The sequence below is a fragment of the Ochlerotatus camptorhynchus genome, unplaced genomic scaffold, assembly GCF_037179485.1.
Source record: "Ochlerotatus camptorhynchus isolate MF236.1 unplaced genomic scaffold, CSIRO-AGI_Acam_v1.1 ptg000176l, whole genome shotgun sequence".
Taxonomy (NCBI): Eukaryota; Metazoa; Arthropoda; class Insecta; order Diptera; family Culicidae; genus Ochlerotatus; species Ochlerotatus camptorhynchus.
Window position 1 is genome coordinate 464,119 of NW_027040666.1, and position 16,216 is coordinate 480,334.

At 37.5% G+C, this 16,216-nt stretch overlaps 1 protein-coding gene across 3 annotated transcripts in view; it reads right to left on the minus strand.

Moving 5' to 3' along the window:
* Positions 1-16,216, minus strand: part of Ddr (discoidin domain-containing receptor 2) — an 819,413-nt gene that overhangs the window by 303,862 nt on the left and 499,335 nt on the right. The gene's annotated exons all lie outside the window — the stretch shown is intronic.

Here is a 16,216-nt window from a genome sequence, read left to right on the forward strand (position 1 = left end):
GCAGTATATTTCTTATCTGTGAATCTTAGGCCTCTGATAAAGATGATAGTTGTAATGAAGCTTTAATGAAGGTCTAAGACTGCTTCAAGTTTTATATCGGTCATAAAAAGTGTACCATAAAACATAATTGTATGTTTTGTTTTGGTTTTATTCTTCAGTTATAAGTAGTGATGCAGAACCACCTTACAGCTACCGTTAAAACTATGAAGTCTGAGTTTTAATTTAGTAGTCATAAAACAGTTTTATAGACGACTTGACGGCCTGATTTTATGACAAGCACACAAAACCGTAATACAACCACAGGCTGGAAGGGATGCTATGATAAAACAATGATGTAATAAGAATAAATCTTCCAAGCATTTAGATTGTTACTTGGGATAATGTGATATGAGGGGCTCGGTTGCCTTTGAGCAACCGGTTTCGCTTACTGAGCAGAACATCATGAGCCTAATCTCAAGCCCATCCACAATCAAGATTCTTCAATCGTTTTATTTGTTAACATGACTATATGGTAATAACAGCAAGTCGATGATTAAAAAGGAGCTCGTCTGCCTAGTGGCAAACGTTTTGGCTTACTGAGCAGAAGACCGTGGGTTCAATCCCAAGCTCCTTCGCGTTATATGATTGTTAGGACATCAATTCAGCTTATCGTTTACCAAAACGAACCTTGCTGCAAACCCAACCCTATTACCCAATATCCCAGTGATTCCTCGTGGAAGTGCAGAGGTGTTCTCGGCTTCCATCAAAGCGAGTGTCACGTCAACACATTCCTACCCCTTCCTTTCTTGACCTGTGTTCGGGCGCGGCCGGCGCTGGTATTGCCTAACTTGAGATCACCAGTATTTACACATTGAGGATGATTGCTAGTCCCAAGCATCGTCTATTGGTTCTCTGTGTAATTACAGCTGGTCTGGCAATAACAGAGTAGCAACCGTGGGCGGTCAATCATGCTCATGCTCATGCTCAGTAATCATTTTATTTTAAATACTTTTAGCGGTATTGAAAGTATTCAACATGCAATTTACGATAATTAATGTGGCAAATAATTTAAATGTTTTGAACATAATTAATGTAAATTTAGAGTGTATTTAAAGTAATGAAACCAGTAATGACAAGATTTTGAATATTTGGTCAGAAGACTGCGTAGTATTGAAAGACTAGTGCGTGCCCCTCGATCCTAATAAATTTGTAACATTTTTCATAGATAATTGCATTTTTTATTAGTGTTGTTTTTAAAGTAAAGTGGGCCTTTGATGGATGATATTTAGCTTTAGCTTGAACCTGAAGACTATCAACATTTGAGAAGTATGAAAATAACACTTTCTTTATTAATGAAAAAAATATATACTCTAAAGTGAGAAGCTTACCTAACAATGAGGTTTTTTTTATTTATAAAAGCGAAAATTCTCGGAACAACGCTTCTACGAAGCTACAGTGTTCTTCTTCCGCCTGTTCAACAAAGGCACTTGTTTTGTTTCCATTACAAAACCGCTCGTTTCGTTTGCCGTGACTGTTGTTTCTCGTATTTCATGCTTGATGAAGTTTTTCCTGCGAAAATTGATCTTTGTGCTTTGATAACGAATGCCCTGGCTGGACCGGACAAACTCGAATCCAAACTGTCACAGGGGCTTATTAGTCATCCGAGAGTGGCAGCAGCCAAAATTGCCACCTCAAAGCGACCCGAAAAGCTTGTCCCGGCCACGCCACAGTGCAAAGTAAACCCGGAGCAGATTAATTATACCTTGCAAACAGCCGGTGAACTCACTTTGAGCTTGTCCTTTTCTTATTTTGCTTTCCGTTGAACAAAAAGGACATCTTTCAATGTTCACGTCATTATTTTTCCTCCGTTTGATAACGAGTTTCCAGCACCTTTTTTTTTCCTAGCTGTAACCTGGCGCTCATTGAAGCACAAAACCATTGCCGCTAGCTCTCGCGGAAAAACCAAGTAATTAGATTCAGGTAATTTAAAATTCACTTGTTAATTTATGACAAATTTTCCAAGCCTTACGTTTTACATCCTTGGCCGGCCTCAAAAGCGGGTTTCTTTTGTTCTGTCCCCGGAGCGCTGTTTTCCATTAAGCTGGTTGTTTTTAGTACTCCACGACTTTCAATTATTTTTTACTTTCGGTCTTTCATTTTCTGAAACAGGCATCTCTCGACGTATCTCCTCCAAGCTCTTCGACAAACCTCAATTGGAACAGAGCTCTGTCACTCAAACCAGTTTTATTCGCCCCCGCATCCGGTCACCCAAGCTCCGGAAGGAACTGGACTAACAGGTTTCTGTTTGTTTTGGGAAAAGTGTACCACCATCCGATGGGTAACTTTGATAACAAACTGGAGGAAATTATTGCAGCGCGAAACCCAGCTCGAGGGATTACTTATTTTCTAAAAAACAAACAAACTCACTCAACGAAACGGTGCTCGAATTGCTTGAAGTGCCTTCTCGGAAAATTAGCTGTTGTCCGGAAAACTGAGAATGTTTCCTCTGCGATGGTTAACGATAGGCAACGGAGCAGGGAAAATTGGTAAAATGCGAAACCGAAAATCGATAAGTGGCTTATGTTGAAATTACACACACTTCGGGCTTATGCTGAAAACTTGCAAACCTGGAAATCCACCTTCACTGCCGTCCAATATTGTCTCCGGGTGAACTCTTTGCTCTATCCCAAGTGAAAATAAGGACAGTGCAGCATCTCTGGAGAAAAAGGACACCCTGGGGATCCACTTCCAGGTAGGCAGGGAAAAAAGGGACCTAATGTAGTGGGTAAACACTTTTCATCAGATTTTCCTCTTACCAAATGCGAAGGTAGATGGACGATGTTTGCATAGGATTTTAAGGACCACACTCGAACTCCGGCTGGACATGCTTTCTTCCGTCTACTTGCTGGAGAAGAAGATGTTTGTTCAGTGATATTAGCTCAACACGCAACAAGCCGGCTCGTTATCGTTATTATTTATTTTTATTTAATTTAACATATCGTCCTTCCTATTGGACGGATGCTGGCTTTGGGTCTATCGGTATGATGGTCGAAAGGGTAAACCACTTTCGGTAACGAGAAAATCTTTTCATTTATCATGGTGTGTTTTTCTTTAACTCAGACATGTGGTAGATTGGAAAGTTGAGAGGCAGTCACACGGTAAATTCCGACCAAAGACAAATAATTTAAAAAGTTTGCAAATGTATGTGACCATGCTTTAGCGTTCAAATCGAAGATTCCCATTTCTCATAGAATCATAATTTTTTACAGACCAAGTCAAAAAAAGCATACAAGAATGGAATTCATCCCATGATAATAAAATAAATCGCTTACATCCCAAGTAATTAACGAGCTCGCTCGTAGCCTTTTTTGCATTGTAAAACTGATATTACCCCTACGTTGTGCTTTGTTTTCCTGTATTCAAGCTTACCGGTATTGAAAGTTTAAAAAATAGGCATTTATCGTACCTTAGGCCGTTGCTATAGTGAGATGGAAGAAAAACGAAGAGGCAAGCAAAGCGTTGAAACCAGGGCTCTACATTTTCGAAGCTCTAAAATGAACTCGAGTTTTGTTTCTCTCATACAACGCGTTCAACACTTCATTTCTATAACGCCTAGCTAGACTATCAGCAAGAAACTAAAATGGAAAAGAAGCAAGCTTAAAAGGAAAGGCTTGCTGTGGATCTTCTCGTCATTGCTTTGCGCATCGCTTTCAATGAAAAGTAACGTCGATTTTCTAGTTAAATGAAACCTCATTACGGCTTTCAATTCCTTTCACGAACACTCTATCACCGCTCTTTCAATTTGTTTAAAATGCGTTATGTCCCGTTTTCGTTAATTATTTTTTAGATAAATATGTGGATGGAAAATAAATGTTTGAAATATGTTTATTCTAGTAATCTTGAAGTGTTTTCACGGGAGAAATGCTTGAAATATATATTTCATTTTCCGTTATATAGGTCAGGAAACTTCTGTTGATGTGTTTCCTTATTATTATTATTAATTTATTTGATAAGGCTCAACCGAATTAACTTTACAGAGCCGCTATACATCTTAAAACTAAAGTCAAAAGGTACAACACAATAAACATTTTATCTTCCGCTATCCAATAAGCCTCCTCTTCCAGAACGGGAGCCTCTTCCAGTGGTTTACTTCTATGGCAGATTCGCCAACGAGGGTCAGAGCGCTTTCATTGTAGCAATGGACGCAAAACGTGGTCAGCACTCACACATTCATCACGAAACGGTTGCTTTGCAAAGTCGACGACGCATCGACCGAAAGAACTGCTGATGAAGAACATTGAGATGGACCACACAATGGTTGCTGCCGAGTAAACAGACGATCGCGTGACACACATTGATAGTGGTCTGCTTCTGTCGACAGCCGAGTGAACACTGTGATGTGTTTCCTGAAAGACGAAACTATCAAAGTCGAGCGCTCTTTCACTCGTCAACTTCACCGAAGCTTGAAAGAAAGATCGCGCTAATGGTCGGGTGGGGAGAAAGAGAGACATTCGATTGAAAATTTGTTTGTTCACACCGCACTGAGGCTCCAGAATGCTGCGAAACTGTTCGACTTTAACATAAAAAGAAAGCCAGCAGTCTCTTCATCGCGTCGATTTGGTCTATTGAAGCTGATATTGTGACACCCTGGTTGAATCAAATGTAAGGAATAATATCAATAATGGGAACATCCATTATTGATATTAGTAAAGCATGAGGCATTTAATATGTGGACGCAAAAAAAAAACGGATGTATCTCGGAACCCTCGTAATAGCGTTAGCGTTAGCGTTGTTATGATATACTTCGTAGATTGGATACTAGCGACACTCACGTCTCTTCTGAAATTCTCAGTTAGACTTCTTTCAGGAATAATGCTGGGGAGTACACATTGGTTCCAATCTAAACAAGAGTAACAGAAGCATGATTGTCGCTATTCCCGGCCACGCCCATCTTTACCATAGCTAGGGATAGGGAAGGAAATGTTGACGTAGTACTTACTTAACGAGAGACCACCGACTTAGCGACACCCTCATAAGTGCTACGGAGTTGGAGAGTTGGGTAGGGTAAACATATTTCAGGTTAAATAGCTGTCTGGAAAATCAGAATATCGTCGGGGTATTCCAGCTAATCCTAAAAAATGTTGAGGAAAATATGTTAAATTTACTCCAATAAATATTATAACAAATTGTGCCTTTAACCATGAAGAATTTATTACTAATCCTGTTAATAAAGGATATCAATGAATTAATCCTTATTATAGCAGGATTGCTCCTATTGATAGTACATATTGAAAATGAGCAACAACATAATATGTATCATGTAATACAATATAAATTGAAGAATTAGCAAGAACTACTCCTGTGAATCCTCCAACTGTAAATAAAAATACAAATCAAAGGTATGGTAATGATCAAAGGTAAAGCAGGGCTGTAAGTTAATTGAGTTCCATGAAAAGTAGCTAATCAACTAGAAATTTTAATTCCTGTGGGAACTGCAATAATTATTGTAGCAGATGTAAATTATGCTCGAGTATCTACGTCTATTCCTACTGTAAATATATGATGAGCTCAAACAATAAACCCTAATAATCCAATTGTTAATGTAGCATAAATTATTCCTAAAGTTCCAAAATATTTAACGTATCTCGGAACCCTCTTAATGAACTCAAAATGTTGAGTGCTCAAAATGAACGTCATTTATTGCACTTTAAATAAAAAATAGCGAAAAAAATTATTCCGATTTTGTTTTGATGAAATCTCGAACTTTTCTTCGAATACCACTCATCATATTTTGGACACCCTGTTGGTTAGCCTGAGTGGCCGTTTTGTTCCACCATCTCTTCATCTCTGTCACATCCCGAGTCATATTTTCACTTTTCTTCAACTTCTGTTTGACAATTGCCCAATATTTATCAATTGGGCGGAATTGAGGGCAGTTGGGTGGATTGATGTCCTTTTCGAAGAAATCTACCCGGTTGTCTCGATACCACTGTAGAACTTCTCCACTGTAAAGTCAGCTTGTCAAATCAGGCCAAAACTTTACAGGTCCATTGTGAGCCTTAATGTACGAAGGAATACGTTTTTTTCAGGCACGCCTGCTTGTACATTTTAGAATCCATAGTCTTGTTTGTGACGAAAACCTGGTTTTTTTCTCGCTAGATCATAAGCTTTCTTGAAAATTTAGATACATAAACGAATTTTAACTTGCTAGGGACATCACCTCTACCAGTGGCTTTATTGAACTTTTGTCCGGGAAGCTGCCCATAATCCATCTTCACGTACGTTTCGTCGTCCATGACGATGAAAATCTTCTTGCTGACAAATCCTTCTTACGGTGCTTTGGCTGGAATCGAATTTCCGACACCCCTGGGTTTGTCCTAACCGTTCTGAACACCTTCAAATGCAGCTTCCAATCCTTAGTTTCACTACGATGCTTCCTAAGGTTCTGCCGATCGATAGTATGCCACGCACGGAAACGTTTGAGAACACTGCACACGGTCGATTTGGCCAATTTCAACGACATCGTGATTTTTTAACCTTACCACGTTGAATTTTTCAAGTGGGTGTCGACAATTAATTTTCCGTTCGCTCCCATATAAAGTATAACTACTTTTAAACAACATGAATCGTGACGAACTTTTCAGCACTGAACGAGAAAACATTTCAAAACAAAATACTGTCAAAACATTCCAGATCCCAGCGCTAGGAGCACTGCAGTAAAATAAACAGGGCGTCCAGATATTAAATGGCACAAGCTTTATTTACGAAAGCTTCACTCTCTTTGCTTTGCTTCGTTATGACTATGGAATTGGCCTTAAATTCTTTTCAACACTTTGCTCGCCCCTTCGTTGTGGAATTGACTTTACTATTTTAACCGATTTCAATTTTTGTAGCTTTTGATGGTGAAAATCCATGTATCCATGGCGGATATATGTTGAATCTGACCTTATTTAATAATTGAATTGCATCCAAAATTCTAGAATTCGCACTCAGGTAGAGAAAAAAATATTTTCGGAATGACATCATTGGGTTTTTTTTTAATTTAGAACAATATACTAAAATAAAGGGCTTCGATTACTGAGCACAACGATCCCATAGACTTCCATCGCGATGTATAAATCAAGATTTAAATCAAAATAATAGCTTCACTGTTTGACACTTAGCTAACATGTTCACAACTCGCTCCCATAAAAATTCCTGCCGAGGGGTGCTAAGATGGTATTTTATTGCTAATGTAATTGCACTTATTTTAAATAGTTTCCGTGTACCAAAAGTGATGAAATTTTAGATTTCGGATCCATGTTTAATGCAGATTACGATTATGCATTTACCTCAATACCCTTACAGAACCTAATTTGGGTCTGAATATTCAATACAGTAAAGAGAAGAACAGACGAGGATACAAGTCGCGCTATAATGGGGTTGTTTAAGGGTATTGATGTTTTTGCATATACGTAATCTACACTAAAAATGGAAACTAAATCCAAAATTTCATAACTATGTGAAATCAGTGCGATTACATTTTCAAACATCACCATTTTAGCCCCCTCTAGCCATAGAGCGAACTGTCATTTAATGGATGTTAATGCCATCGAATGCAATTTATTGACAATTTAAAACTTGGTTTACAATTCAAGATGACTGTCTATGGGATCGATAAAAATATACTTGTGCTCAGAAAACCGGCATGTTTTTCAAAATTAAAAAAAAAAAACGGCATGTTTTTCAAAATTCAACAACCCAATTGAATCAGGAAACTTTTTGTTAGAGCAAAAAGATTTTCGTGAGAACCGGTGGTCTCATTTTCAATATTTTAGGCAAACAACATGGTGTGATTTTGGTATCACATAATTTTTAACATTTAATCATTACACAAATTTTAATAATTGCAAATCTGATTATCTCAACCCGCATAAATTCAGAGCATAAGCAAATTAAATGCATTGGTGACGTGTTACCGAAACAATAATTAGGACCATCTATTGACATTAATAGATAGTTAGATACTCAACCGCATAGATGGCACTGAAATCTTCCTTTTTATTCTGTCATTCTGAAGACTTGACTTCATGGACAAAATTATTTATCTTAACAAAATAAACAACTCTTCTATAGACGTCATATTTCCGTAGCCTACTATTTCCGAGTTATTTGGAAAATAGGAAATATTTGCTGATAACACTTATTTTCCAATATTTTTTTACATTTTCAATAATAATCAATAACAACCTTGATGTAAATATACTAAACATAAAACTATTGCTAGTTTAAACCAAATATTTTGATTCAAATTCAAAGAGTTGGTGTTTTTGAGATTTTTGCATTTTGTTAAACCAACTTTGCACGTGTTTTCAGCATGTTCCTAGAAATGTGTGGCTAAAATCAATTTATTCCTCAACAGAAGTTTTGTGTTTAGTGTATTTACATAAGGAAAATATAAACATACATGGTTGTTAATAGAAATATCCAATAGATAGGAAAACCGTTTTTTCTAAAATTATTTATTGTTCTCCACATAACTCAGAAACAGTAGGCTGTGAAATGTTGGCATCTGTGGAAGAGTTGTTTATTGAGCATGATCATGATTGACCGCCCACGGTTGCTACTCTGTTATGGCCAGATAAGCTATAATTACACAGAGAACCAATAGACGCTTGGGACTAGAATTCATCCTCAATGTGTAAAACTTGGAGATCGCAAACTAAGTAATACCAAGATAGGAATGGGTAGGAATGTGTTGACGAAACACTCGCTTTGATGGAAGCTGACGAGTCCTCTGCACTTCCACGAGGAATCACTGAGATGTTGAGTAAGAGAGTTGGGTTTTCAGCAGGGTTCGTTTTGGTAAACGATAAGCTGAATTGATGTCATAACGATCGTATAACGTGAAGGAGCTTGAGATTGAATTCACGGTCTTCTGATCAGTAGGTAACAACGTTTACCGCTAGGCAAACGAGTTGCAGTTGTCATATTACCAAATAAAACGATTCACGAATCTTGAATGTGGATGGGCCTGAGATTATGCTTAGTATGCAAAAAGCGGTCACTTTAAGGCCACCAAGCCCCTCATACTCGAGTTGTTGTAACCATTCAAACCCAGCACCAACGATGACGACAAGTTTCGCAAAATACACGATAAACATGCGATTTCACTATAAATCTCTTCACTATAGAAGAGTTGTTTATATTGATAAGATAAACAACTTTGTCCAAGACGCTTTTCAGAATGATAGAGTAAAAAGTTATATTTTGGTGCCATCTATACGGCTGAGTATTGAATTATCTGTAACGCATTATCTGTAAATGTCAATAGACAGTCCTAAATATTGTGAGAAACTTTGCTGAATACATCAAGTCATGGAAATGCTTATTTTCAGTCATACATTTTGTCCCCCTAGATTGTATTCCTTGTTCATTCTGGAGGTTTTTCTTTAGTTTCTTTATCCTAGGTATATGGATTTACATGAGATAAAAGGGGATTTTCTTAATCATCAGCAGGTTTGGGCCTAAGAATGATATGAACGAAACAAAAAAATTTGGTGAAAACCTAAGTTGAAGTTTTTGTGATTTTCCAAATATTACGTACTTTGAAAATTCAAAACTCATGCACCAAGCATAAAGAAAAATGATAAGGAAATTTTCTCAACAACCCATATAAAATTTATTCTGAAAAAAAAATCCAGGAATATTTTCCCGATGGAGGAAAATTACAAAAAAAGGAAGAAGCATTTTCTGTGTAATGATTGTGTTTCACTGTTTTATTCCTGTTTAGAAAAAAAAAAATCATCTTGCCTTAGGATGAGTGTACCAGTAATGGCTATAGGTTACTAATATGGTGTGTTTCAACTATTGCCTATGAGATTCCCTTAGTCCATAGTTGGAACACACCATAATTTAAACGTATAGCCATAACTGGTGCATCTTCTCTAGTTAAAATTTAAAAGTGGTGTCTCTAAAAAACGCAAAACTGAATCTTTTCAATGCGAAAGTAAAGCGTGACATGATAAGGAACGCCATATTCCAGTATGCTTCGCACCAGAGAACAATATAATGATTTAAGGCAATAGACATCCTCGAACTGTTGCGTGTTGTGTTTGGTGGTTGTTGCTGCTATGTGATAGGTAAATGCCAGCTTGTTTTCAAGAATTACACCCAGATTTCATGACACTCGGTTATTATTTGAAGAAAACATCTTGTACTCGAAAATTGCAGTTGTCCTCAATCGGTTGAATGAAATAACGTTACATTTGCGAATATTCACTTCCATTCCGTTCAATGAGCACCATTCAAGAAGAGAGTCGATGTCCAATTGGAGAGCACAGGAATCCACCATAGAGGTGATTATACGAAAGAATTTCAGGTCATCAGCGAACGTATACTTCGGTGATTTGATGAGTACGCAACGATCGTTCACAAACAGTACGAAAAGTAGTGGTCCTAAGTGACTCCCTTGAGGCAACCCGGAAGTAATAGAGAACATTTCAGAGCAGGATCCACCAAGGCGCACAAAAGCACTGCGGTCAGATATATTATTCAGTATGATTCAATCCACCGAGTAAGCCGCTCCGAGAATCCCATACGTTTGAGTTTTTTCACAGCCAATGCGTGTGGAACTTTGTCGAATGCTTTGGAGAAGTCAACATATACTGTATCGACCTGTTGACGTTTTTCCAGACTATTCACGAGCGAATTGACCTAGCACATCAAGTTGGTTGTTGTGGAACGCTTACTTACGAATCCGTGTTGACTCTCTGATATCACATGATGGACGTTACGGTACAGCGAATCATGTATAAGACTTTCCAAAACTTTGGGAAAGCAACTCAAAATGGAAATTGCCCGGTAATTTGCAATATCGTAACACTACCAGTTTTATGAATGGGAGTGATAGCTGCAGTCTTCCATTCACTATGAAAAATGCCCTCCGCTAACGATCTATTGAAAAGCATACTTACAGGTAAGGCAACTGACTCCGGGCATTGTTTAATAAATATTGGAGGTAAACGATTAGGTGGTCGATTATTACTTTGGAACTTTGGTTACTCCAAAAGAACGACGAGAAGAGGTTTGCAGAGTCTGATGGTGATTCAGCTGTTTCTCTCTGGTAACAAAAATGTTGAAAAAGACCACTGGTCCGCTTCCGATTTTTCACATAAACCCAACACAGTTTCGGGTCCTGTTTCAGACTTGCTTCAGTGCGATGGTTGTAGCTGCGAAAGCATTGTGCATGTATAGAGTTATATTCGCTCTCTAAAGCACGCAGCTCAGCCTTGTGATGTTTTTTTCCTTTGATTTGTTTTCCGTCGATCTTGTTTTCCGTGCTGAGCACCAATGCTACCGACGCCAGGAAGGCAGCTTCCTCACCTGGACCCTACGTATCGACCCATCAACTCATGAACCGGGGACCAACGGCTTTACTTCCCTTCCGAAGGAAGGCGTGATCAGAGATGTTATGCCTCAGAACATCCCGGCGGCGCCGACTGGGATTGAACCCAGGCCTGCTGGGGTAAGAGGTAGTCACGCTTACCGCTACACCACCGGCACCGTTAGTCTTGTGAAGTTCATTTTTTGACCGAAAGTAACATTTCCTTGCCCTGTGTAGCCGATTACGGAGCCTTTGTTGCTCATTGTTTGACCAAGGTTGCCTTTTTCTGTGTGCCTGTGGACGTCGACCCACTGCTACAAAGGCACGACTTCACTGATAAAACCAGAATTTCTCATGAGCCAAGTATCGTAGAAAGAAACGTTTTGAAATCATTAAGAAATTTTCACAGAAATCCATGAGAAATACAATCTGAAAAGTGTTTAATAAAAATATCACGGTATGATAAAATGGCAAAAAAGCAGGAAAATTGTTTCTTATTTTTCACTGTAGATAATTTATTTACTTATTTCATCAACCAACCTAGACTAGTACAAAGACATATGCAGTTTTTTTTTCTAAAATATAAAAAAAAAATCTTAGGAAGAAAAAGTTATAAGTGCAATTTCGTCCAAAATAAAAATAAAGCAGAGTCTACTTTCATGTATTTCTTCTTATGAATTTATATTATATTCCATATGGAGTTCAAATATTGTTTAAGATTTTGCCGAGACATTGTAAAGTCAATGGTTTTGCAGTATTGATTGTAAGAGGCCATCTTGCGATTTAATATATGGGCCATATTGCATAATTTGATGGCGATGATAAATTATGGCGAATAAATTTCGATTTTGGAGTCGCCGAGTAGGTACAAAGAAATTAAAATTTGATAAAAGTTCTGTTTTCAGAGTGGTTTATATTACCATTGTTGAGTTATGGCTTTTTAAAGTATTTGAAGTTAGAAGAAATCGAAAAAGTTAAAAAAAGACATCCTGTCAGTTAGTTTTTTGTTTATAACTCAGAAACGGCCTAAGCCACCACTTTGCGATGTTCACCAGTGAAAATTATTTTTTTATAAGCTTGACAAATCAGCTGGACAAATTTTCATCAATCAAATAAATTTCAAGTTTTCTTTCGCTTGCAATCTTCTGCTACTCTGCACACAAACAATATGCACATAAAAATGTTTAAAATAACGTAGGTTTTGTGGATGTATTAGGGGCCGATGAATATATTATGTCATTAATAAATAATTGTTTTAAGTATAACTTTTTTCCTAGATTTTCGATATTTTTAACATATTCTACAAAGTTGTGATACAAAAAATACATGAACATTGTAACATGCTATCTCTTAAAATTGAAAAAATGTATTCAAAAATAAGACATTCGCAGGAGTTTTTTAGTTATTAAAAAACACCAAAAAGATCGCGTGCTGCCACATGTTTTTATAACTTTTCGGCAGTAAAATAAGTAAAGATTCAGAATCTTTTCTAGAATTTTGCGCCAATTTTGCGATTATTTAAGAATAACTTTTTTGTTTCAAGAGATAATTAGTTACAATGTTCAGCAAAAGCATGTGTTTAAACATGCAAAATTTAGTTGTAGAAAAAACTAACATTATAGGATGCCTAGAAAATCAGTTATACTAAAAAACATGATTTAAAGGGGCCTTTTACGAAAAATGATACATATCTCGCAATTTATAAGAGCTAGAAATTTTAAGTGTTCAGCTAAGTTGCTTAAAATAACATTTGCTACAACTTTATTGCAGACGTTAAGTCTCTATCTGAATCAGATAAAAAATATTTTTTTGATCTCACTTTTAGGTGGATTAATCACCAAACCGTCAACATCAAAAGAAGCGGATTGAAATATGCAAAAACGTCTTTCAACAAACTATACCCCTAAAATCAATGTTTGAGAAGCTATTAAAAAAACGCACGAAAAAGGCAAAAAGCAACACTGTGCACTGTCACTAAATGAATTGTAAAATATAGGTACACCCAACCGGTGGATGTAAGATTCGCTTACAATTATGTGGGATTCATCATCAGAGGATGTAAGTGGAGACCGCATGAACCGAGGATGCGATATACCTAGCTGCGGTCCGATGTAAGAAAATTGGAGAACGAAAAATGTGGAGTTGTATTAGTGAGTGAAATTAATTATGTCGAAAAAAATAGAAAAAGGTTGCCGTCTGGACTCGAACCACGGACGTTGCGACTATCAGACCTGTGCTTTCTCCACTGCTCTCTCCATGCTTCTGAATAAGGTCAGCCTAAAAGCAAACATGAAGCGCTCATTTTCTCGCATGCTCGACTTCGTATGCTTTTTCTGCTGGAGAGATTCGAGTTAAGTGTGTGCGTCGTTCTACAATGTTCTACAATGTGCGTCGTTCTACAAGCTTACTGGTACATATAGTCGAAAGCGTAGATGCAACACGAAATAAAAATGCTCGACTTCGTATGCTTTTTCTGCTGGAGAGATTCGAGACAAGTGTGTGCGTCGTTCTACAATGTTCTACAGTGTACGTCGTTCTACAAGCTTACTGGTATAGTCGAAAGCGTAGATGGAACACGAAATAAAAAAAGACAAAAAACCATTACATCGCCTGCATGGTCAATTTCTAACATTCGTTGCGATGTTCATGAACAAAGGATGATAGGAAACGGAACTAACATTCATTGTAATAGATTTTTGGTTTGCGTGTACTGTTTGAAAATTAAAACAATCCCAAACCTGCATTCTGGAGCTGAGGGATGCTGATCCGCACCTAAATAAAGAACGTTTGCGTTCTACATGCATATATAATTCACAACATCTAAAAATATAATGCTGAAAAGGTGCTGAAAATAATTCTTTTTTTTTCAAATCTGATAGGGTAGAGAACTACTTCATCGTAATCGTCCATTTCCGTTCTATAGATCAGAAAAGATCAATAATATCAATGATTTCACCGTGTTCAAATAGATAATACGTTTGGTCCTTAGCTACAACATAAATCATATTAGAGCGCACAGTATGAATATTTACGCTCATTGTTCTCATAACAAAAGAAGCGCTCCTAGCGAATCCCCTTTTTCTACGTTTATTCGTAGGACGAAGAAAATCTAATGGAGTTTCAATGCGTTAGGACGAAATTGAAACACATAGAATTTAGAATCAAGAAGCAGTATTAGATTTAAAATAATATCTCAACAATGTATGGAAAGGTGTATAAATTTAGAAGTCATCTTTGACATAAATATTCCACTTTTTGTTTAAACTCGTTCAGAAAAGAGGGCTAAAGCGCGTGTTGTGCTTAGTAGGACGGAAATTAGACCAAAAACCCTACTTAGCTGATTTCCTTTCGATTCCTTCCACATTGCTCCAAGGTAAATAAGTGGGGAGAGGTCATTCGTTTTCATCACAAAACTCTCCTATGGAGGATCATGGTGTTGGTGTCATCCCGAACCAACCCGGGAGGATTGTATTGGTGCCGACTAGCCGTCAACGACGGTCGCGCACAAAAGGAAACATCAACAGGCAAACGACAGCGACGACGCCATACAAGTGAAATGACCTCCTCGGAAAGATTCAATCATGATTGGATTCAATTTGATAGGGTAAATGATGGCTTCGGCAGCCATCGACACTTCGCTGAATGTATTTAAACGATTCCTTAGTCTTTCAGGTTCAATCCTAATACATTTTCACGACTGATAAAACCTGTTATGTCAGGTGTTTCTTCAAATGAAACATAAGCACATGAAAATACGGCTGATTTCAGGTTGTCGATAATATAACAACTGGTTAACACACAGTTTAAACGGAAAGGTTGCCGAAGCAAAAGAAGCTGCCGACAATAGTCACACTCACCTCAGAAGATTGGAGCGCCTTAAAAACGTTTTCAACCCGTTTTGGACAGTTCTGTCGATTGAAATGGATAGAGTAGCTAGCAGCAGATAAATGTAAACAAACAAACACGTCATATGTGTGCGTGGCACTGAGGAAATGCTAATAGAAGTGCGGAAGCTGCTTAGATTGCCGAGAATACGTAAATTCCCCTATCGATTTTTTACGTTTAATCGGACCGTCCGCAAACACGCACCGTTTTCCTTCTCCGCCACTCACGAACTGGTAAATTTTTGTTTCGGTCGTATCATCAGAAAATCTACCTATGGGCGAAATTTTATAGAATTCTGAGAACATTCGGCCCATTTTGTCCGAAAAAAAAAACCCCAAAAATATAACATATGTTTATAAGTAGGCAGTAGGCTGTGGAAAGTTGACGTCTTTAGAAAAGTTTTTAATTTTCATAAGATAAACAACTTTGTCCAAGATTTAAAGTATCTACGATGTAAGTGTTAAAAGTTAGATTTTGGCATCAGATCTGTTTTTAAATAGGGGAATTTACGTATTCTCGGCAACCTAAGCAGTGACCTTCTTTCTATAGCCTTTTTCTATAAGGAACGCACACATATGCAGTATTGGTTTGTTTACAATCTTTTGCTGCCAGCTGCTCTAACAATTTCAGTCGAAAGAATTGTCAAAAACTGTTTTGAAACGCTTTTACAAAGCTCCAATCTTCTCTAGTGAGAGCGAGTATTGTCGGCAACCAGTTTTTCTTCGGCAACCATACCATTTGAACTGCATGTAAATCTGCTGTTCTATTACGGCAACTCGAAATCAGCTACAATTTGTAGTGCGTGTGTTTCATTTCAAGAAAACCTTGCTAAATTGCTTTTTCTCAGTGGTAAACATATAGTTAAATTGAAGCTGAAAGCATAAAGAATCGTTTGCATGCATTCAGCGAAGTGTTTTCGTAAATCCAGTGAAAATATATACCCCATATAGTTGCTCATATACCGATATAGTTGCTCAGAATACCGAT